At 35.8% G+C, this 25,137-nt stretch overlaps 2 pseudogenes; both read right to left on the bottom strand.

Annotated features, from left to right (window-relative positions):
• Positions 1 to 20,452: 20,452 nt before the first annotated feature.
• Positions 20,453 to 21,053, bottom strand: LOC113934136 (annotated as a pseudogene).
• A 2,325-nt stretch (positions 21,054 to 23,378) lies between these two features.
• LOC113934856 lies at positions 23,379 to 23,944 on the bottom strand (annotated as a pseudogene).
• Positions 23,945 to 25,137: the final 1,193 nt, after the last annotated feature.

The raw sequence follows: 25,137 nt of genomic DNA, 5'->3' as shown, positions 1-25,137 counted from the left end.
TCTATGTATGACCCGGACTCACTCCAGGCACTGACTACACAATCAGCAGTCCAGAGAACCACATTCTGGTCAATAAGAGAATACCCTTAACATGGCTGGAGCTATTTGAGGTTTGCCTTCTTGTAAACAGAAAAAAAGTTCAAACAGAATGGGAAATTATAAAGGCACTCAGAGGCCTGAGACAGAGGGAAATGTACTCTAAACCAAAACCTACACTTTGTAACACATTATTATGATCCCTGTCTCTCTTTTGTTTTCCTTCTGTGATAGTTTTTCAGAAAAATTCAGCCAAATGTTCTAAGATGAAGCAATGAAATGGTTTCTTGTCTCCCTCTTACTTACAACTTTATTTGAATTAAAGAAGAGTTCTACCCTTGGATAGGGAGAAAGTGGGATACAGTTGGGACGGAGGTTATCAGAATGTAAACACCTACCGTGCATTTGTTTATCACCAATTGACTTGTGGCTTTATATGACCATTGACTCTTCACAGTCTCTATCAAGTGTCGAAAGCCTGATTTCTTCTTTCCCCTCTAAATATATATTACTAATAAGTTCCCCTGGTATTGTTTGTATTCAGAATGTCTGCAAATGTAATGTGATGGGGAATGAGGATCACAAGAAGAGGCAATGCTGCTTTGTCTCATCCCTCGTCATTTGATAAGGAAGTAGCTTCCAGAGCTAGATCTTAAAGAGCCTGGGTCCTGTTTCATTACCTTGTTTGTGCTTTCTTTAGTTGAGACCTACAAGACTGCCCTTTGGGGGCAGAAAATAGACTTACTGAAGACCATGGGGACCGTGGTGTCTGTTATTCTTCGAGATCTCTTATTGTTATAATAACAAATATATTCCCACTACCACTCTGAACTAGTTAGTGCCATTGAGAAGCCAAAGGCAATATGGACTCAAATTCATACAGGGGCTTTTAAAAGTTGGAGGAATCAGGCTTCTTTGGAAACTTTGTAAGTTGTAGGGGACCTTGTTTCTAAACACTTTCTGTCAGGACACATGTAGCACCCAGAAACCCAGGTTGATTTCCCAAGAAGTTTCCCCACCTCTGCATGGGAGGTGGGAGTAGGGCATGTTAGGGAGACAAGGGAGAGATTCTGTCTCATTGCTTTGAATCTTGTCTGAACCTTGTATAAGTTAGTAGATTCCTCTACTTGGTAGCCAATTGTTATGTGATGTTTCAGAAGTCAACTTCTATTTATTTTGCTTAAAAGTAGAGAAACTTATCTTTTATAATCACATGTCATTATTTTTTCATTTTTTCTGTTTCATATTTGTACTTAGGAATAGTGGTAGAGAAACAGAATCTACAACTATCTGGCTATTATATAAAGGAATTAAAAAAGGATTCTTATGGCTGAAAAGACTATCTGCTGTGGTGGTAGAGCACAGGAGCTTTTCAACAGCATGAATTGGAATCAAATCCAAAATCTAACAAGTCTGTTAAGGGCCTGACATATAACATTCCAAGCATCACCACCACCACTACCACCACCATCATATCATCCACAATGATCTAACTACAGTGGAGACATGATGACACTGTTAGGCAGTTAGTTAGGCATGAAGGAGGAGAGATAACGCAGATGATGGCCACACCCTCAGAACCCCCCCTCCTCCCCCCAGGGTTAACAGCCACACCTTCAGAGCCACCTCTAAGGGCTAACACAAGGAAAGGCCTAGCCACAGAGCTGGCTCAAAAGCCACAAGGGGACTTCTAAGCGCCAAGCACACATACAAAGATGCAACTTGCCCTTAAGTACCTTTAAGGTCACAACGAAAGTTCATTAGACACTCATAAATATATAATACACAAATAAATACAATTATAACAGAATGCATCATGGGTAGGCACATGCGCAGAAGCCAAGATGTTGTATAACCACCACCTGTCAATTAAAGATGTCAATCAAAGCAAATTTCCATATGCAGAAAGCAGGCTTAAAAGGAAGAAACTAGAGCTTCCTATGCCATTGCCACTCTTATACCGGCAGTACACTTTCACCTTTGAAAATGTACTATACTTATCTACTCAATAAACTCCATCTCCCCGTTCTGGTCTTGGGTCTCCAATGCTTTGGTGCATTTGCAACAAGAACTGAGCGACCCAGTAACATAACAACTATCTGTCCTTTAAGGTGAAATCCGTCACGTGTATTTTAGCGTTTCTGGAAAATCTTTTGACAATTTTTGAGTAATTTGTTGTTAGATTACTGAGATCTAACAGCCTGATATCCATCTTCTTCTGGTTAACCTTGCAAAACCATAGACATACAAGGCAGAAGGTGCTTATGGGGAAAGAAACTGTCTCAACCAGCCATTCTGGGATCTGTCTTTTAACATTACTGAGTCTAGAATTTTTTGTCTATCAAATCATGGCGAGGTAGAGAATACTAGTAAAGCAATCAGGGTTTATTGGCCCACTGACCCCTGGTCATCTTTTCTGCTCCCCAATTTTGTGTGAATTCAGAGCTCTTATAACTAAGGGTTTATCCAGGGGCAGAGAAACTAGAGACCTTTTGCTGTGATATTGCTCCCTATCTCAACAACTATCATCAGCACCAGAAAATTATTAATTTGGCTGGGCTTTAAATCAATTCCCTGAAAATAAGTTCCCTGAAAACCAATGTTTAGAAAGTCAGTTTGCCAAATATCAATTTGCTGAACCAGAAACTTGTTCAAAACAGACAACTCCTTCAACAGTATTCACCCTACCCATTCTACCTTTGAGTATAGGGACAGACAGTGGATGGGGTGAGGGCATGGTACAGAAAAGGGCAGCACAAAGGAAGGTGGTGAAAGAACTCCTAACAGAGCCCTAAAAGGCCTTTTGAAGAATGGGAAGCCTAGCCTAACACGGTGGTAACCTCACAGCATCACTCAACTTGGTTGTCAACTCAGTCAACCCTAGGGAAAGGCATCACAAGGAAAGAAAAGTGCGAAAGGCATTTGCTGAAACACAATGCCACAAGGATGATAAAAATTTCCTATTTTTTCTCTAGGTTACATGCCTCAGGAAGCATGAGAGTAGGCAGATCTACTCATATCTGTATCCTTTACATGTGGGCCCATGTTTAATCTTTATCAGGCACTCAATCAAAATTTAGAAAAATGAAGAATGAATTAACAAATAAATATACAAATACTGAACAAATTATTAAAAATTATAGTGGATAAAAAAATTATAGTGGATATATAATTTGGCAGGCGGCAAGAAAAATCCCCTTATGATATGACAATTTTTGGATTCTTGAGTGGGATAAGAAGAGCTTTGATTAGTCTTCAATTAATTTTTTTCCAAAATTAAGGCCTGCTGGACATCTATCTAGGTCTAATAAATATTTTCAGTTTGATTATTCTTATGCAGAACATTTTCTTGCTACGTAACTGTTAGCTGAATGATTGGGTCCAAGGCTCAGGATTCTTGTCTAGTTTTTAGATCCAGAAAAATTGAGAAGGAATATGTTTGATGTAGATGTATATATTTTGTGGGGGGCAGATTAAAGAATCTGTAGTTTTTCTGTGTAATATAAAGAATAATCTGAAACAAAGGGAAAAAGTTTTTCTTCATCTCTTCCTAGCAGACTGTGGCCACCTAGGGAAATTACTAACTTTTTTTAAGATCAAAGTTTTATTTATTTATTTATTTATTTATTTATTGGAAATATACAAAAAGCAATCCTATGTTCTTGAAATAACTGATGTTGATGGGTTGGCATGTATCCTTCTACAGATTTTCTGTATTCATAAAGCAAGTGCTGGCTCTAAGTAGGACAAATGGATAAATGGGTTTCCTCTTCCTGTCAGCCTTGGCAATAGATCAGAAGCTCAGGATTTATCAGAAACTAGATGAAAATAAACAAGACATCTATTACTCACTAAGAGGTATCTGCTTATATACTGTACACAGTTATGTGTTATTATTGTTTCTCGATGAGTTCATAAATGCACTATTGTCTGTTTAAACTCATCAAAGTTTGGGCCCCTTTCTTGTAGTAGTACACAACATAGGATGTTACCTATTTCATGAATATAGCAAATAAAAAAGCAGTTTTTTAATGGGCACAAGTGTGCCCTACAGGGCTATACACCTGGGCACAGTGCACAGGTAGCAAACAAAATGCCCATCTCCTGTTCTCCCTGAAAAAGAATTGACTGCATACCTTCCCAGCTGCTGCCTGAGGGTCCAGCTTCCAATCATCCTATATCTATGATGAGTCAGTATACCTTTAACTATTGGAAGCCACTTTTGTTCTTCAAAGACAGAAGCTTGTACAGTCACAAAGGTTTGAGAGACAACCAGGAGGTCAGGCCAATCTGATTGACAAGGTTCATCTCCTCCAGGAGACCAATCTGCCAAGACTGGAAGAAGGGGCTGATTTATCTAATGTGCAGAAACCAATACAGAGAGTCAAGAAAAATGAAAGAAAAGAGAAATATTTTCCAAACAGAACAAGAAACTTCTTAGTTTCAAACTATATTTTAAAGCTTAGTTTTAATCAAAACAGTATGGTATTGGCATAAAAGCAGACCAACAGATCAATGGAACAGAATGGAAAATCAAGAACTAAATCCATGTGTACATGGTCAGTCAATTTACCATAAAGTAGCCAAGACTATCAAATGGAGAAAAAAAAGAGTTTTTTCAATAAATGGTATTAGGATCGCTGGATATCCACATGCAAAAGCATGAAACTGGACACCAAACACAACATGCACCATACACAAAAATCAACCTAAAGTATATTAAAGACTTGAATGTGACACTTGGAACAATAAAAATCCTAGAAGAATATAGAGGGGGGAAGCTCCTTAACATTGGTCTTGACAATGATTTTTAGGATTTGACACCAAAATCAAAGGCAAAAAAGCAAAATAAACAAATGTAACTACAGCTTCTGTACAGCAAAAGAAATCATAAACAAAATAGGAAGACAACCTAGGTAACGGGAGAAAATATTTGCAAATTATAAACCTAATATGGAGTTAATATGCAAATTATGCAAGGAATTCATTTGTAAACAAACAATAAATTTTAAAACTGGGCAAAGGACCTAAATAAACATTTTTCCAAAGAAGAAACACAAATGATTAACAAGTATTTGCAAATGTGCTCAACATCACTATCATCAAGAAAATGCAATTCAAAACATTAAGATACCACCTCACACCTGTTAAGATTTCTATTATCAAAAAGGCAAAAGATCAGATGTTGACTACACTGGTGGTGAGCATTGAGTAATATATAGAATTGTTGAACCACAATGTTGTACATCTGAAACTAATATAACATTGTATGTTAATTATACTTCAATAATAAACATTTAAAACAAAAGAAAACAAAACAAAACATAACAATACCTGGTGATGATGAAAAGGAAAAGGGAAGCCTTGTACCCTGTCTGTAGTAATATCATATGGTACAGTCACAATGGAAAACAATATGGTGGTTCCTGAAAAAATTAAAATTGAACTACCATATGATCCAGCATTCCCACTTCTGGATCTATATTCAAAGAACACAAAATCATTATTTTATTTTTTTTAAGATTTTATTTATTTATTTGACAGAGAGAGTGAGAGCAGGAACACAAGCAGCGGGAGAGGGAGAAGCAGGCCCCCCACCGAGCCGGGAGTCTAATGCGGGGCTGGATCCCAGGACCCTGGGATCATGACCAGAGCTGAAAGCAGACGCTTAACAACTGAGCCACCCAGGTGCCCCATTATTTTAAAGGTGTATCTGTACTGCCATATTCATCGCAGCATTATTCACACTATCTGAGGTATGGAAACAACACAAATCTTTGTTTACAGATGAATGTAGAAAGAAAATGCTGTATATATACATAATAGAACATTACTCATTTAAAAAAGGGAAGGAAATCCTGCCATTTGAAACAACATGGATGAATCTGGAGTGCCTTGTGCTAAGTGAGATAAGCCAGAGAGAGACAAGTATTGTGCAGTATCACTTATATGTGGAATCTTTAAAAATAAAAACAAAAATAGAGCATTGAATGGTGACTTCCAGGGTCTGGGGAGTTGGCAGAAATAGGGAGAAACTGGTGAAAGTGTACAAATTTCTAACTGCAAGATGAATAAGATCTGAGGATCTAAACTATAACAAGGTGGCTAAAGTTTACAATAGTCTACTGTTCCGCTGAAATCTACTAAGAATATAACAAGTATTCTCACCAAAATTTTTAAAAAGGTAAATACATGAGATGATGTATGTATTAATTAATTCAACTGGCAATCCTTTCACAATGTATATCAAATTATTACTCTTGTACAGAATAAACATACTTTTATTTGTCAATTATACCTCAGTAAGACTAAAAAGAAAGAAACTTGAGAGAGCAAAAAAAAATCACAGAGGTGGGTTAAGAATGCCATCTTTGTTCAAATATTTTATAAAGTTAGCTCTTTACTATCAAATTAGAGAGTAAACAGGTATTTCATAAGGCTCTGATACAAAGATATTATGAACAATGTGATATATATTTTGTTATATGAGTATATTTTAAGTATGTTCTGGTAAAAGTAAATAAAAAAACTGATATATTTCATGTAGGAAAGTGAATAAATTATTTAGGTTTGTATTAAGGTGCAAATTACAGAAGACTTGACAAAAAGTGATTACATAGAGAATTTATTTTTTTCATTGAAATAAAAATTCTGAAGGCACAAGGGCGCCTGGGTGGTGAAGGTGGTCAGATGTCTGACTCTTGGTTTCAGCTCAAGTCATGATCTCAGAGTGATGAGATCAGCCCCGCATTGGGGTCGGGCTCCACGCTCAACGGAGAGTCTGTTGGAGATACTCTCTCAGTCTCACTCTGTCCCTCCCTGCCGCTCTCTCTCTAATAAATAAATAAATGTTAAAATAAAATTCTGAAGGCACAAATCTTAAGCATAATGTAGCTCTTAAAGGAAGTCATAAAAATAAGACTACTACCTTTCTGCCCCATCACTATCATCAGCATGTAGCCTCTCCCTCTCTCTGTATATATAGATATCTCTATCTATATATTCCATTTTAGCAAAAGAGACCCAATAGCTTTTGATAACATGAACCAGCAATATAAAAGTTCCCATTATAAACATAGCAATGGAAATCAGGTTGTTGGGTACAGGATGAAACAGATATTTGGTGAATGAACATATTTACAATAATTTTAAGATATAAAATATACTTTGGTTGTATTTCTTAGTTCCACTTCATGAAAACCACTAGTTTTATTGTGCATCCATTTATTCACACAATAAATGATTAAGCTCTTTTTAATATCATAATCTATTCTTCCATAATTTAAAAACAAACAGAAATTTACTGAAACAGTGGTCATACTTATAAACATTATATTACTTAGATTGATTATTAATTTAAATCTTGTCTCTCTTTCCAAGCCAAAAGTCTTACAAACTTTTTTTCCCCAGTAGTCAAATGCAAATTCTGTTACAGTGACATTTTTTTGGAGAATTTATCCTTGGAATTTAGATTTTGTTCATAAGCCCTCTGCTGAAGCTTGTTAGAAGCCTAGAAACAAACAGAAGAAGGCCTGTTAGAGGATGACAAGGAAAAGACCTTGGCTAGACAGCTCTCTACGAGAGTTCCACTAGGAATATTCCATAGCCAACAGACCGTCGTAAGCTCATAATCTAGGCCACATGCAACAATTTTATGTTGGTGGTATAAATAAAATTAAGTTTGGGTTTTTTGTCCAATAGTTCAATCTAATGGAAATATCCAGAAAGCAGTTAGACAAATGAATCTAGAGTTCTACTGACAGATATACTTTGAAGTATAAGCTATAAAGTCATTAATATAGTAGTCAAGTTATCAGTGGAGATATGTTCACACAGATAATCAGACAAAGGAAGAAAGAAATTAATGAACTCAGAGGACACCAGTACTGTTTTGATTAGAAAATCTGACCAATTGGGCGCCTGGGTGGCTCAGACGGTTAAGCGTCTGCCTTCGGCTCAGGTCATGATCCCAGGGTCCTGGGATCGAGTCCCGCATCGGGCTCCCTGCTCCTTGGGAGCCTGCTTCTCCCTCTGCCATTCTCTCTGTCTCTCATGAATAAATAAATAAAATCTTTAAAAAAAAAAAAAAAAGAAAATCTGACCAATTAAATAGTTTTCTACCAAGTATATATTTTCTCCATTAGCACTTCCAAATAGGAACTTGTTGGAGTTAAAAATAGTGTCAGTAGTCAGGACCATTATATTATACAACTTTAGAAGAAGCTATTCACATTGTGCCATACTTTTTTTTTTTTTTTTGAGTACTTGGGTGCCTGTGTGGCTCAGTCAGTTAAGCATCTGACTCTTGATTATGGCTAAGGTAATGATATCAGGGTTGTAAGATGGAGCCCTACCTTGGGCTCCGCACTGGGCTTAAGATTTTCTCTCTCTCCCTAAAAAAATAAATAAGTAAAAATAAAAATAAATTTGAGTACTCATGTCTAAAATATGTGCTAATTAGAGCAAACCACATTATGTGTTTTTTTTTCCCCATTAAAATCCTACCTAAAATCCTTCCTAAGAATTTGTATTTCCATGTTTATGTGAGGTCTTTGAGTTAAGACCATTCTTTATATCCTAACAAACAAACCAGAGTCAGCTGTAAGTCAAGCGGCACACTCTATGTTTAGCTAACCAATGAGACTGAATGTTCATATTAAGATTATTTTTGCTTCTGACTGGTTTCAGCTCCTTAAAAGCATAGAATCGGTAACAAAAATTTCCTGGGTATAGCCTAGACTTTAGCCACATATTTTTACTCCATTTTAATTATTGTTATTCAGGAAAATAGGCACTATTTTGTCACAAAAACAATACTCCAGTGACCTAAATTAATAAATTAATTTCATATTTCATATTTTCTGAGATTCTAATGTGAATCAGCAGGGAAGCTCCTCTCTCCAATCACTCTAGTTCCTGGGCTCCTTTCATCGTTTTATGCTTGTAGCGAGAAAGAGTGGTGGAAAAGGCATTAATTGCTTTTAAGTGCCTCAAAACAGAAGTGATGCATATTACTTTTTCTCTCCATCCACTGACAAAACTAGTCACATGGCCCCATTTTAAATGGAAGGGAGGCTGCGACATATGGGCAGAAGATGGAATATTTGTTGAGCACCGAGTATCTGCCACAGCCTACTACTGGCTAGATTAGACTCATATGGATCTCCATTTCCTGTAAAACATTCATTTTATCTGACAATATTTGGTTAAAGAACAGGCATAGACTCTCAACCAGACTTAATTAATCCTCATTTTGAAATCCAGGTGTATACTAAAAAAATTATCCAACAAATGTTGACTCAATAACAATTTTCCATAATTTCATCAGTTATTCACCTCAGGTTTCATTTATGCATCTGCTGTGTCATTATCTGAGTTCATTATAACATTAGCTTTCAAATTTAATAGACCATTACATAAGAAAGAAAGGTACTAATTATAGAGGCTTATTGTTGCAACATAGTTCACCACAGGAATAGTATTATATGAATGCTTTTATCTTTGAAATGAGCTTGCTATAAAATAATTAAGTAAATATGTCAATAAAATCATAAAAATTTCTTCTCATGTTTAAATATAACTTTCTTGTGTCATTACTATGATAAATAACTAGAAGTATTATTAATTAGAAGATAAATAATTAAAAGTATATTAATCCAAATTGGGATGGTAAGTATTCATATGCCATCATTTTTGCCATCAAAATTATTCTTCATATCAGTAACACAGATTTCAAACAGTATTCCTAGTTAACCCAACACCAAGCCCAATTTTGAAATCCTTTGATTATAGTAGAAAATGTATTATGATTTTTGAGATCCAGAAAAAGAGCAGCAACTGCTTTAGGCTAAATTTATAAACCGTTAGGTGGAAAATATGACATTTCAATTTTTGATATTATATTTTTGGAAGTTAATTAAAGTATATTGCAAGTGTCTTTTCAACTTTAACTTCAAGGGTACTACTACAGTCATCACTACATATGTGTGTCACATCCTTCTACAGATGGTAAATCAATAGGTGTGTAAAGACTTTTAAAATATTTCAGTTATAAAAAAGGAAAGATATTTATAAAATGGGATTTGTCAGAAATGTATTCTGTTCTTCCTTAATTCAAATATAAATATCTATAAAACACTAACAAGGTCATTTTAATGCTGTTAAATATAAGAGGCACATTTTATTAAAAACATTACACACCAAACAATTTATTAGCAATGTAACATACAGTATTATTTAATCATATAATAAGATATGCGGTAAATAGTATTATTCCCACTTTTTTTCATTTAGAATATGGTGCAATTTAGTTAAGATCATATAATTATAAAAGTTATAGGCAGACTCTTTACTCATATCTGCCTAAAGCCCATGTTTTTTTTATTAACACATATATTGGATCATCCAAATGAGACATGTGAAAAGAGGATTTAACATAAATTGCTAGTAAAACCTGACTTTATGATAGATAAAAAGAAGAGGAGCCAAATCACAGTATTGTTTAAAGGAATCATGCACAAATGGAATTATATATAGATATCTTACTGACTCTATCCTTGAGAAGTTAACAAATGTGTCAGAAAGAATGCTTAAAAGAGAAGTAGGTGATTGAAAGTGTACATGATCATAAAATATAAAAGGGGTGGAGGAGCAGCTTCAAGAGGATGATCTCGCCAATTATACTAAATTCTGGGAAGGTTGGGAAAGAAAAAGATTTGGCCTGGGAAGTCAATGTTATCACACAATTAGGAGACTACCAATAACTTTATCAGAGTTTGATGACAAACAAATATAACCATTTTAAATACAGAATGATTTAGTATATAGAGTTTACACAAACTATGGAAGGACTGGAAGAGAAAAGGACAGTAAACTGCTCTCAGGAAATATCAAAGTGTAAATATCTCAACTCTGCAGCCAGTGAATCCAGCTCTCTAGAGCATTTAAATGAATGATTCTCCTGAAAACCTCCAGAATCAAAGAAAAGTTCCTGATGATGTTCTGAGCTGTCTGCTCCTGGTGAGTGTGATTCCAACTGCTGGACTACAAGTGGTTCTTGGTAGGAGTCCAAAGTCAAGGAGAGCTACTACTGATATTCAAAACTGTCTGTCTATAACTGCCAAAACAAAATACTGGCTTTTATTCCCCTTCCACTTCCCGATATTTGATTAAATGCGCTTCATTGGTTGACTCTAAGGGCCAAGATTCTGGAAAATGTAGTTTACAAAGTAAAATATATGATTGTGAATAATTGTTGAGTCTTCAGCCTTGAGTAAAATTTGTGGTCTCCAAATAACCTTTCCAATCCTCAGAGGAGAGCAGAGGAGCAGCAGAGGGAGAGGGAGAAGCAGGCTCCCTACTGAGCAGAGAGCCTGATGTGGGGCTCCATCCCAGGATCCTGGGATCATGACCTGAGCTGAAGGTAGATGCTCAACCAACTGTGACACCCAGACACCCCTATCTTGCACAATTTTCTATTAATTGCATTTTTTTCTTTAACACTTATTCTTCCCCAGAAAACAGGCAAACAAATGTTGGCACATCTGGGTTGAATGCTAATTTTTGTTTCTCTAGAATGGGTTCTCTGGTATATTGAGGGCAAAACCCTTTCCATTCCTTTGAGACTAAAGAAGTCACTTTGCTATGGTATCTTTAATTAATTCACTCAAGGCTTAGGGGTTTTAAGATTACTCAATATTTGTTACTTTTGAAATCTGAGGTCCCTCATTATTTACATTTGACCACATGCTAGAATATTTTAATTGTTTTGCTTCTTGATAAAGTTCATTATTCAAATAATATTTTTAGATTATTGAGGCTTTTTAAATAAATATTGCCATACATAGGAGACCTTTTTCACAAACTATGCTGTGGAATGGGTAACCATTTATGTATAAATTTTAACATGAAGCATAAATGATTTGTGTATGACTAAAATATAAAACACTATAAACAGCACAGAAATACATCAATTCCCCATTCATGATTATTAGGGAAGAGAGAATTGCATAGATTTTCATGAAACAAATATTTAAAAATGTGGTCTAATATTTTTAAAGTCTGTTTTCTTTTTTTATTCCTATATATATTTTTATTATGATCAACTAGCCAACATTAGTGGTTGTATGGTTTTAACTTTCCACCAGCAGTGTTTAAGAGTCTACTTCCTTTATATCAACAGTTGGTAAGGACAGATTTTTTTTTTAATTTGGCTAATATATATACTATTTTAGCCTGTAGTATACTCACTCAGGTGTGCAGTAGTAACTCATTGTGTTCCTCCTGTAGTTTTTGGCTAAGGCACATGACCTAGATTTCTTTCCAGCAGGCAATTAAATCTGAATTTAAAAAGTGAATAATACTCTATTTTCAATATAAGGGAAAAATTACCTTAGTAACCTAGTAATTAACAGATATCTATCCCCCTAAGCTGTGAATTCTGTTTTAAATTTATTTATGCTGTGGAAAGAGCTGAGATGCCCTTCAGCAGATGAATGGATAGAGAAGATGTGGTCCATATATACAATGGAATATTACTCAGCCATCAGAAAGGATGAATACCCAACTTTTACATCAACATGGATGGGACTGGAGGAGATGATGCTAAGTGAAATAAGCCAAGCAGAGAAAGTCAATTATCATATGGTTTCACTTATTTGTGGAACATAAGGAATAGCAGGGAGGACGTTAGGAGAAGGAAGGGAAAAATGAAAGAGGAGGGTAATCGGACGGAGAGATGAACCATGAGAGACTACGGACTCTGAGAAACAAACAGGGTTCTAGAGGGGAGGGGGGTGGGGGATGGGCTAGCCCAGTGATGGGTATTGAAGAGGGCACGCTTTGCATGGAGCACTGGGTGTTATATGAAAACAATGAATCATGGATCATTACATCAAAAACTAATGATGCATTTTATGATGACTAACATAACATAATAAAATTAAATTAAATTAAAAAATAAATTTATTTATGCAGCATGCTTTCTGAATATTCTTCTTCCCTTCCTCAGATAAAGAAATTCCTTTCTTTTTTTCAAACACAAGTATATTCTCACAATCTTAGTGAAGCTACTCTTGCTTTACCCCTGGTCACAATAATTGTTTTTCAGCATTAGATTTTTCTCTTTCTTTGGTATCTACAAAATGCATATACACTATTGTTTCCACACTTGAGACAGTGAATTATAATTATTATTGATAAACCTATTTCCCCCAGTACATGATTTTTGTATTCTTTTAATACTACTACAGATCAAGCCAGACAAATGAGAATAGATTATAAAATTTTGGGCAGTAATTTCTTAGAAAATCCTATAATTTTGAGACCTGAAAGTATAGTTTTTTTATATGACTTAACACATTTAAGCTTAATAATTTTATCATTTTTTTCTGGCTATAAATTGCAAAAACATAGAAATACACAAAGTTTTTTTTAAAAAATCAATGAAATCATCTGAATGCCACAAACTAGAAATGAACACAATTAACATTAACATATTTTTTCAGATGCTAGACATATATTTCATTTTAACTGTTAAGAATTTCTCTTTTTAGCTTTTTTGGTAATTATCATCAAAACTTTACATTTTATATTTGTGACTCTTGACCTAAAGTTATAAAACTTAGATGCATTCTATTAACTTTGTATTAAAAGTGAGCTGTTCAGTGAGTTTATATCACCAGATAAACCTGCTTTTCCATGGGGTGCCTGTGTGGCTCAGTCTGTTGAGCATCTCACTCTTGATTTCAGCTGAGGTCATGATCTCAGGGTCCTGGGATCAAGCCCTGACTTGTCTCCCTCAGTCAAATTGTTTTCCCATTTTAAAGATAGTGGGAGTTCCTAGGCAATTTGCTCAGTGCAGATACTGACAAGAGTGGAAAGAGATATGAAAAAGAAAGAAAACACGAGATATTTTCTGAACATTTTAAAATTATGTAGGTTTCTGCAAGACTGAGACTATATCCAAAGCACAATGATAATTAACTTAAGATGTCCAGTTAGTATAAGATGAGGGCTAATTATAGCTATATGCAAAGGTGGCAGTATTCTATATAATGGCCATTAGCACAATGTTTTATTATTTGAATCAGAAAGCAGAATATACAGAATCAATATCTTTAACATAGCAATAATCCCTTTCTATTCCCTCTTAATCCCTTTCTATTCCCTACTCCACTCATCCTCACCACATCCTTAGGCAACCACAAAACCACCTTCAGTCACTGTTCATGAGTTTACATGTCCATATAAATGGAATCATACAGTATGTATGCTTTTTGACTGCTTTCAATCACTCAGCATAATTAAGATTTAGCCATGTTGCTACATGTATTAATATTTCTATTTTTAATCCTGAGTATTATGCCATTATATATACGTACACCACTGTGTATTGTGACAGCATATTCATCTGTCAGTCGATATATGGATTGTTTCCAGTTTTGGCTATTACAAAGAAAACTGCTATGCACATTCATGTATAAGCCAGTGAAAGGACATATGCTTACATGCCTTCATTTCCACTAGCAGTGGGATGGCTTCATATGTGGTAGGTATGTGTTTAATTAAAAAAAAAAACAAATAAATAAAATGACAAACCACTTTTCAAACTGTCTGTCCGTTTTACATTCACACAACAATCAATCTCATTGACATTAGATATAGCCAATCTTTTTAATATTGGCCTTTGGAATAGGTATACTGTTTTATTATGGCTTTAATTTGCATTTCTCTGATGACTAATGATATTAAGCAACTTTTTTTTTAAGCTTTTATTTTGATTCCAGTTAGTTAACCTATAGTGTTATGTTAGTTTCTGGTGTATGATATAGTGATTCAACACTTCCATCACCAGGTGTTCGTCACCACAAGTGCCCCCCATGAATCCCTATCACCTATTTCACCCATCCACCCATCCATCTCCCTTCCGGCAATCATCCGATTATTCTCCAGGATGCCTCGGTGGCTCAGTTGGTTAAGCGTCTCCCTTCCGCTCAGGTCAGGATCCCAGGGCCCTGGGATTGAGCCTGCATTGGGCTCCTTGCTCAGCGGAGAGCCTGCTTCTCCCTCTGCCTGCTCTGCCTGCAGCTCCCCCTGCTTGTGTGCTCTCTCTCACACAAATAAATAAATAAAATCTTAAAGAAAAAATCATCAGATTGTTCCCTATAATTAAGAGTCTGTTTCTTGCTTTGTCTCTCTTTTTCCCCCCTTTTCTCATTTGTTTCTTAAATTCTACATATGGGTGAAATTCTCTGGTATTTGTCTTTCTCTGAATGATTTATTTCAATTGGCATTGTACTCTAGCTCCATCCATGTTGTTGCAAATGGCAAGATTTCATTCTTTTTTATGGGTGAATAATATTCCATTCCATACATATATATATATATATATACACACACACATCCTACATCTTCTTGATCTATTCATAAATCAATGGACACTTGGGCTGCCTCCATATCTTGACTATTACAAATAATGCTGCTATAAGCATAGGGATGCATGTATCCCTTTGAATTAGTGTTCTTGTATTCTTTGGGTGATATTAAGCATCTTGACATGTATTTATGCCATCTGAATATTTTTACCCATTTTTATTGGATTATGTACTTATTATATTTTGAGAGTTCCTTATATATCCTTAAAACAAGCATTTTACCATATATATGATTTGCAAATGTTTCTCCAGTCTGTGGTTTGACTTTTAATTCTCTAAACATTATATTTCAAAAAGCAGAAGCTATTAGTTTTAATGAACTTCATTTTATCAATTTGTGTCTAATGGATTGGGCTTTTGATATCAAATCTAAGAAATCTTATGCTTAATCCCAAGATTTATAAGGATTGTATCTTATGTTTTAATATAGAAATTGTATACTTTTAGATTTTATATTTAGGTGTGTTTTCCACTTTGAGTGCTTTCGCATATATAATGTGATGACTGGATTGAAGTTCACTTTTTTCCAATACTCTCTTGTTCCAGCGGCATTTGATGAAAAGACTATTATTCATTTTATAACATATATGTTGAATATTTGTCATTGGATGCATAAATGCTTAGGATTCCTTTGTCTGTTTGCTAAATTGACCCCTTAAATAATATGAGATGACTTTTTTCTTCTGGTCATAATCTTTGATCTGAAATTTACTTTGATATTAATATAGCTACCCAGCTCTCTTGTAACTACTATAAATACAGTATAGTTTTTCATATTTTTACATGCAACCTAATTTTTTTAAGATTTATTTATTTATTAGAGAGAGGGAAAGAGACAGAGCATGAACAGGGGGAGGAGGAAAGGGAGAGGAAGAGAGAGAATCCTCAAGCAGTCTCCCTGCTGAGTGTGGAGCCCAACTAGGGGTTGAGATCATGACCCGAGCCAAAATCAAGAGCTGGTGGCTTAACCAACTGAGCCACCCAGGCACCCCTTATTTTTTTTTTTTTTTTACTCAATGTTGCTTTCTTGTAGGATGCATGTAGTCAATTCTTGTCTTTTTATCCAATCTGACAATTTCTGCCTTCTGATGGGGAGATTTAGATCATTTACCTTTAATATAGTTTCTAATATGATGAAGTTTAATTCTACCAGCTTTCTCTTTGTTTCTTACCTTTCCCATAAGTTCCCCTTTCCTTTTAGGTCTGATTTCTCTTTGATTGAGTTTTTTCTTTTTTATGATTCAGATTTTATCACCTTTGTGGGCTTATTGGCTAATAGCATTTTTTTTCTTTTAGTGGTTGCTTTAGGGTTTATAGTGTACAACTTTAACATAGTTAGCCTTAAGTAACAATAAACCATTCCACATATAAGAACATTATAACAATGTATTTCCATTTCTCCCCTTTTAACAATTGTGTTATTGCATATACTTTACTTCTACATGCGTTATAAACTGTGTATTACACTATTTTTATTTTTGTTGAAACAATCATATATTAAAGATATTTAAGTAATAAGAAAAATAATATTTGCCCATATGTATACTATGTCTCATACTATTTGTTTACTTGGTCATACATATATACATTTGATATCATTTATCTTCTGCCTTAGGACTCCAGTATTTCTTTATTGTTATAGTGATGAATTTCTTCAGTTTTTGTATATGTGAAGTAGTCTTCAATTTGCCTTCATTTTAAAAATTATTTTTTATTGTTTATAGAAAAGTAAATTGGCAGATATTCTTTTTCTTTAAGTGTTTTAAAGATGTTACTTAATTGTTTTTTCACTTCTACTGTTTCTAACCAGAACTTTACCCTCATTTTTATCTTTGTTCTTATGTACATACTGTGCCATTTTTCTCTGGCTACCTTTAAGACTCTCTCTTTATCACTGGTTTTACGCAATTTGATTTTGATGTGTTTGGTGTAGTATCATGCATGGTTAGTTTTTTCTCTTCCTCCTCTCTCTATTCTGTTAGCAAAGTCCAACTACATGTATAATTTGCACCTTGAAGTTTCACTACAGTAAATGAAACTCTCTTCCCCTCTCTCAACCACTGCCCTTAGGAGAGGGTCTTCTGTTTTTTTTTTTTTTTTAATTGTTTTTCTTGCTATTTATTTACTCAAGTTGTTTCCCATTATTGTACTTTTCATCCCAGACATTATAGTTTTCATCCTTAGAAACTTCACTGGGGTATTTTTAATATACATTTCCTTTCTCCAGATAATATGTTTGATCTTGAGCTTTTTGAACAATTGGAATACAGTTGGAATAATTATCCTATGACATCATGCACCTAGTCTGATATTTTTAATACTTCTGACTTGGTTTTGATGAATTTGTTTTTCTCTTTATATGGGCCATATTCTTCTTTTTAATTGCAAATCTGGTAATGCTTTTTTGGATTTCAGACACTATGAATTTCACTTTGTTGATTTTTGGATTTTTTTTTTTATTATTCCTAACAATACTTTTGAGCTCTATTCTATAAGGCAGTTAAACTACTTAGAAAAAGTTTGATGTTGGGGCACCTGGGTGGCTCAGTTGCTTGGATGTCCAACTCTTGGTTTCAGCTCAGGTCATGATCTCAGAGTCATGGGATTGAGCCCTACATCAGGTTCCACACTCAACATGGAGTCTGCTTGAGATTCTTTCCCTCTCCCTCTGCCCCTACTCCACTTGTGCTCTCTCCCTCTCTCTAAAATAAATGAATCTTAAAAAAAAAACTGCTTCTCCATTCCCCATTTTGTGTTATTTTATTTTTTAGTTCTAATGGTTCCCCTTAAGTATATATTTAAATATTTCCATTCGGAATAATTATTTTTAAGTAAACATGTTGACTCTGCACTACTATAAAAGAATGAAAACATCATCATCTGTATACAAGACTATATCTCCTTCCTCTACCACTCAGATATAAGACAGATATATCCATTTTATAATGCTTTAATTTAGAAAATGGACTATCTCATCTATAAGTATGTTTAGTGTGCTTGTATAAGAGCTGATTATATAAATTAAAAACTGTATAAATAGCATCCCCAATATTATGAGAATTTAAATACACCTTTCTACTGAACAGGGTAATGTGATTACATCAATAAAAATAGTATATAATTTCATATAACTGTATTTATGAAATCTGAAAGACACCAGTGCAGGCATGAAGAGCAGATGGGTGTGCTTTTTTAAAACACCTGTGAAAGCTCAAAATTGTGTCATGATTTTGCTCCATATTTTCAATATTTTCTATATGGCTTGATTATCGCTTAGATTTTTAAATGCTTTTCCATTGACAAAATTTACATATATTTTTAATTATAACATTAAGGTTTTTTTCATTTGCTTTATCATACAATCCCTCTTTCGCATGCTGAATTGAGCCAATTGCTATGGCGGTCCATTGCTTCCCTCTCTGTTTTGCTTTGCTTTTTGTTGCATTCTAGTTGTGACTTGCTATTTTCTGAATCACAATTATGATCATTCTTATATTTCAGTTTCATTTTGGTAATGTATACCTTTGACTAATATTTCAGAATAGTTTGGTGAGAGAAAAACTTTCCTCAGCCTGTGAATCTTCAAAATACCTTTATTCTGCATTCATATATGAATACTGTCTGGCTAAGTATATAAGTCTAAATTCAAACGTATTTTGACTCAGAACCTTGAGGGCAAAGATTGAATGCCTCCTAAAGACTCATATTGTTGAAGGCAAATCTGGAGCCAAAATGATCCTATTTTTTATAAAAACTTTATCAGGAAGCTTTGTAGAAAGTTTTGCTTATCCTTAGATATTATTTAATTTCACTACGATCCATGGATCTCTCTTCACCATTTTCTTTAATTCATTCTGCTTAACATTGTTTTATGATTCAGGAATTTATTAAGTCATACATCAAAACATACTGCTAATTGCAGTAGCAAAAGGTCAATGTAAAACCACTCGAGAATTCTGCAGCTGTCAATTTAAAAAATTTTGTTCTAGTGGTTGAAAGGTCCAACCTTGTATTCTTGCCAGTGGGTAAGCTGTACAGAACTTCATTAGCACAGAGCACAGACTTATAGAACCCTCACAGAACGACCACCTCAAAGATGAATTAAATGCCCAGTTTCAGGAGGGATGGCAGTCAGGTCTAAGAAAAAGGAAAAGCTTAAAGACAGTGATAATACCAACCTTTCTTCATCATTTACTGCACTTGACAGAAATTAACCTTTTAAAATTTTACCCATGACACTTTTACTCAGCTTAATTATGACATGCACAATGTAGTGTAAATTAACCTCCAGTTTTTGTCAAAATACTGTCTTCATTCTTTGATCATGACAGGTGCTGCACACATCCCACCCCAGTCAGCCCCCAGCTAGAGCAGATACTTCATTAGGACAGGGGAGTAAGAGGTCTATTCAAAATCTCAGCAAAAGTGAATATGCTGTTTTTTTGCTGTGGTGGTTGTTGCTGGGCTTTTTTTTTTAAGTCTCATTACAAAATCAAATCAAAAAGATTGATTCAAAGAGCTAAGTCATTACACTCATTCCATTTTGACATATAGTACAAGTGTTAGGGAATGGACAAGTGTTGATAAATTATGCAGGGTTAGATGGGAACATTTCATAAAGGAGGCTGTGCTGCTCTTGTATCAGAAACTAGTTAAGAAGTATCTGCATTGCCAAACTTGGGAAGCATCAGTCTCTTCTTAAAGACAAAGGTCTTTAGTGATTTAGTGCTTAGTGTTCTCAGTACAACAACGCAATTTGGTTATTAAGGTAATTTGGCAATCCTTAATCTGCGTAACAATAGGGGCTTTAGAAAAAATAAGGCTTTAAGAAAGCTTGCCATTTTGGGACAAAATTTTAATTTAATGTGAAAGTTTGAAGTCTTACACTTTAAACAAATAAAACTTAAATATTACTGATTGGTTCAAAATGGTTTTATGAAAAAAAAAATCTGTAACAAAAACTTGGCCCTGAGTGTAGGACTTCACCATTTTTGAGCAAAGCCTACAAAGATTCTGAGGAGGACAGGCCATTTTCTCTTCCTCATCTTGACTGGAGGAGGGCACAGAACCACTGGGAGAGCTACATCAAACACTGTCGAGGCCTCACTGAGTGGGGAGTGCTGGAAGTATTTTATAGCATCGATCTCCGTAGCCATGGCCAAAGCCTGTGGGTAGGTGGTGTCAGCCTCTTCTCCTTCAGTTTCTCAATCCTGTCTCTGTGGTCTACGAGATCAAGTTTATTCTGCACCAGGATGACGGGGGTGTTGGAACAGTGGTGTCACACTTTAGGGTACCACTTTGCTCAAACATTTTCAAATGATGCAGGACACATAAGAGAAAAGCAAATTAAGAATACATCCATATGCAGGTAGGATAAGGGACAAATCTGTCATAATCTTCTTGTCCAGCTGTAGCTCGTAAACCCAGATTCACTGGTTTTCCATCTACCATAACATTGGCAGAATAGCTGTCAAAGACAGTGGGGATATATTCCCTAGGAAATGCATTGGTTATGTAACTGATGAGTAGGCAAGTTCTACCTACAGCTCCGTCTCCCACCACCACACACATGATGGCTGACATTGGGCCTATCGCTGGGCTACAGTGGTGGCAGGATGCTGAGGTGAGAAGCTGCAGGCTCAGGGTATAGCAGGAGGGCAGAGGGACACCAGGTGGGGGCAATGGACTTCGAGACGCTGGGTGCTGGGGCAGCAGGGCTGCTGCCCCTGCCGCCTCACCCTCCAGCCCACAGGAAGCCAGAACCCAGCAGTGGCTCCCACCCAAAGATGGGGAAAGCTGCAGAGAAACAGGAGTGTTGTTGTTGTTGTTGTTGTTAATCTAAAGGCTTCAGTTAGTCTTTAACCACTGGTTGACTTGACTGTTATTTATAACACACCCCTTATGTACTAAAGAATGTTCTAGATTCTGGGATTCTCGCTACTGAATATAGCAGACTAATATCCTTATCATTATGGAGGTTACAGTACATTAAGAAAAGAGAGACCAAAAAAAAAAAAAAAGAGAGACAAAACATAATAAATAAATTTATCATTTAGTATGTTAACAGTTTAAGATAACTAAGAAAGAAGTTAAGCAGCATAATGGCATTTGTGGAGGTTAACAAAGGATGAAGTTCTCTCTATTAAATCTCGATGTTAGGGCAGACCTCACTGAGACAGTAAGATTTGGGCAGACATTGAAGCAGCAAGAGTGTTAAACACATGAGCATCTATGGGAAGAGCAGTATGGGCCAACCAAAGCATCAATTCACACAACAGGAGTCCGAGGGTCCTTAGCCTATGTGAATATAATAGAAGGCTGGCTGCAGGGTGCCTGGGTGGCTCAGTCATTAAGAGTCTGCCTTCAGCTCAGGTCATGATCCCAGGGTCCTGGGATCGAGCCCGACGTCGGACTCCCTGCTCAGTGGGAAGCCTGCTTCTCCCTCTACCAGTCCCCCTGCTTGTGTTCGCTCTCTCGCTATGTCTCTTTCTGTCAAATAAATAAATAAAATATTTAAAAAAAGAAGAAGAAGAAGAAGAAGGCCAGTGGCCAGAGGCGGCTGAAGCAAGGAGGAGAGTTGTAGGTGAGGAGGTCAGAAAGAAGGGTCATGCTGATCCCTTAGGGCCTCAGAGGTCACTCAAGGAATGTGACTTCTGGTTCTAGAGAAGCAGGAATGCACCTGCTTTGGACAGAGAAGCAACATGATCTGGCTTTAAGTCTTGCACTACAACTGTCTTGAGAACCGACTATTGGGGCTTGGCAGGCAAAGCAGGGGACCTGTTTACTGCAGTCCTCCAGAGAGGTGGTGATTCAGACCAGGGCTTTTGCAGTGCAGGTGATAAGAAGTGACTAGATCCCACATATCTGTATTTGGTACTGAAGCCAACAAGGTTTTCTAATCTTGGAATGAATGCACACTTGAAAAAAAAAAAAAAAAAGCCCCATCTTCTCTGAAACTTTCTTTAATGTCATTTTGGACTTGAGGTTTTCATCTACTTGGGTTTAAATGTTAAAATGATATCATGTGCTCCCTCTCTTACAATAACTCAGTCTCTCCTCCTCAGAGGACATTTTTGTTTTTTCTTGTTTCCTTTTTTTCATCTTTTCAGTATGACTACATAGCTCTAAGTTACTTCACTCTAAGTCATTTCAGTGTTACTCTGGGTAGATGGGAAGGCAAATACATGTTCTAAGCTCTGGCATTATGAAAAATAATTCCAGCAATAATTTTTTCAAGAGTGTATTTTTTAGAGCCGTTTCAGGTTGGTAATAAAAGTAAAAGGAGGTACAGACATTTCCCGTAAGCACCCTGCTGCCAGAGGTGTACAGCTTCCTCCATTATCAACATGACTCACTAGAATGTATAATTTTTTATCAAGGATAAACCTACATTGTTATATCATAATCATCTAAAGTCCACAGTTTACATTAGAATTCACTCTTGATGTCATATATCGTGTGGGTTTGAGCAAATATATAATTACATATATCTACCTTACACTATCATAGAGTTATTTTCATTGCTCTAAAAATCCTCTATGCTCAGCCTATTTATCTCCACAACCCCCCAAAAGACTTCGTAAATATTTGGTTATATAGAGCCCCATTTTCTAAAACACTAACAATTTATTCTCCTTCCAAAACCGGGGGTGACTTTATATTTCACTGTCCACACTTTAGTTACATATAGTCTATAATATTTTTTAAGAAGTTTTAAATTTGTTTTTTCATTTTTCATTTTTAATACAAATGCCTGTGCTCAATTGTCAAGCTGCATGCATGAAAAACTGGCCAGCTCAAACAGTGTATTATTCATGAGCAAATGGAACTGCAAGGAGTCCACTAGGTGCTTCCTTATCATTAAGGTAATACAAGTATTTATATAGTAAAACTGATGTGTAGCTTGATCTTTAGGGGACAGGACCACCAATCAATACATGCAGATTTTGTGTGTGTGGACAGAAGGTACTTTTGACATTCAGTTTTGCTATATAGAAACAGAATGAGTAAATGAAGTTTTTGTTTTGTTTTGTTTTGTTTTGTTTTTGCAAGAGGTAAGTGAAAGATTCAATTTGGTTCTTCTAGAAGGGGGAAAGGAGTTGAAAGTAGGCCTTCATTTTGCAGTCATCATCTGTATGAATTCTTCACAGTTGACTTGCCCATCTCTATCAATATCTGCTTCTCTGATCATTTCATCTACTTCTTCATCTGTTAGGTTTTCTCCTAAGTTGGTCATGACGTGACGTAGCTCTGCCGCGCTGATGTAACCGTTGCCATCCTTGTCAAAGACTCAGAATGCCTCACGGATTTCTTCTTCACTGTCTGTATCTTTCATTTTTCTAGCCATCATAGTAAAAAATTCTGGTAAGTCAATGGTGCCGTTTCCGTCAGCATCCCCATCATTGATCAAATCCTGCAATTCGGCTTCTGTTTGTTGGGTTCTGACCCAGTGACCTCATGACAGTTCCAAGTTCCTTTGTTGTGACGCTGTCATCGCCATCTTTGTCAAATAGGGAGAAAGCTTCTTTGAACCCAGCAATCTCTTCGGTCAGCTGATCAGCCCTGGTGCGAACGATGATCAGCCCTGGTGCGAGCGAAGGGAAGAGCAGAGGGAGCAAGGGTGGCTGCACCAGTGCAGGAGCCGTGGCGGCAGGGTGCCTCCGTGGCCGCCATCCGACCACGAGTAACGGCGCTGCGCCTGCGAGGCTCCCAGCACCACTGCCCTATCTTTTTTAATTATTAGGAAAACATAGATATTATTAAATTGACCTTGATGGTGTTTAGCTGGGTAGTATAGAGAGATGTAGGAAACAGTGATAATGGTGCTCAATGCATTTCCATTACTGTAAAAACACCCATGGAGAACTGATGCTAACTAATGCAAGCCAAGGGCTTATTCACAATGGCCACAACTGGTCCTCTTTGGATAAAGTTCACAAGAGTAACCATATTTAGGTAAGAGAAAACAATGAATTGAATATCCTCTCATAGTTTGATATATTAAAGCATTAAAGAATATAAGCTGAAATGTGTGGAATGTGATGTATATGCTAATTGATTGCAAAATGTGAATTTTTCTATAAGTTTAATTCGATCATAAAAGAATGAATTATCTTCTTAAATTTTCATTTTGTTCTCCTTTATACTTCAATTGACTGAAAATCTTTAGCACTATTTCAGTGTGAGCTCTCTTATAACATAGCTACATTATATAGAGTAATTTTTAGACAGCTTGTATGAGACAAAATTTAATTAAATTTTCAAAGCTGAATCTATATCAGGTTTTTGATGATGTAGCACTTAAAACACAGTATGTGTTTTATTAAGTAAAAATTAACAATCCATTTGTACACTTAATCATTAAGGAAAGCATTATCTCCAATTATTGAGGCAAAACAGTAAAGCTAGTCCACTAGTCCAAGCTAGAAAGATTTAAAAGTAATAATTCCAGTTATATTAACAATCTGCTGTCTCCTATTTGCCACAATTACTTTGTCAGTCCTTCTTTATTTATTAATTCAGTGAACTTCTACTGCTGCTTACAGTGCTTGGTACTAAAAAGAGATGCCACAAGACAACTCACAGATATCTTCCTCAAGATGCTGACAGCTTGAGATAAAACAAAAGATTAGCAGAGACACATAGTGTAGAACCATGTATTACTAGG

This window comes from Zalophus californianus, chromosome 13, assembly GCF_009762305.2.
Source record: "Zalophus californianus isolate mZalCal1 chromosome 13, mZalCal1.pri.v2, whole genome shotgun sequence".
NCBI lineage: Eukaryota > Metazoa > Chordata > Mammalia > Carnivora > Otariidae > Zalophus > Zalophus californianus.
Note: the sequence above shows the minus strand (reverse complement) of the source record. Positions and strands in the feature narration are given on the sequence as shown.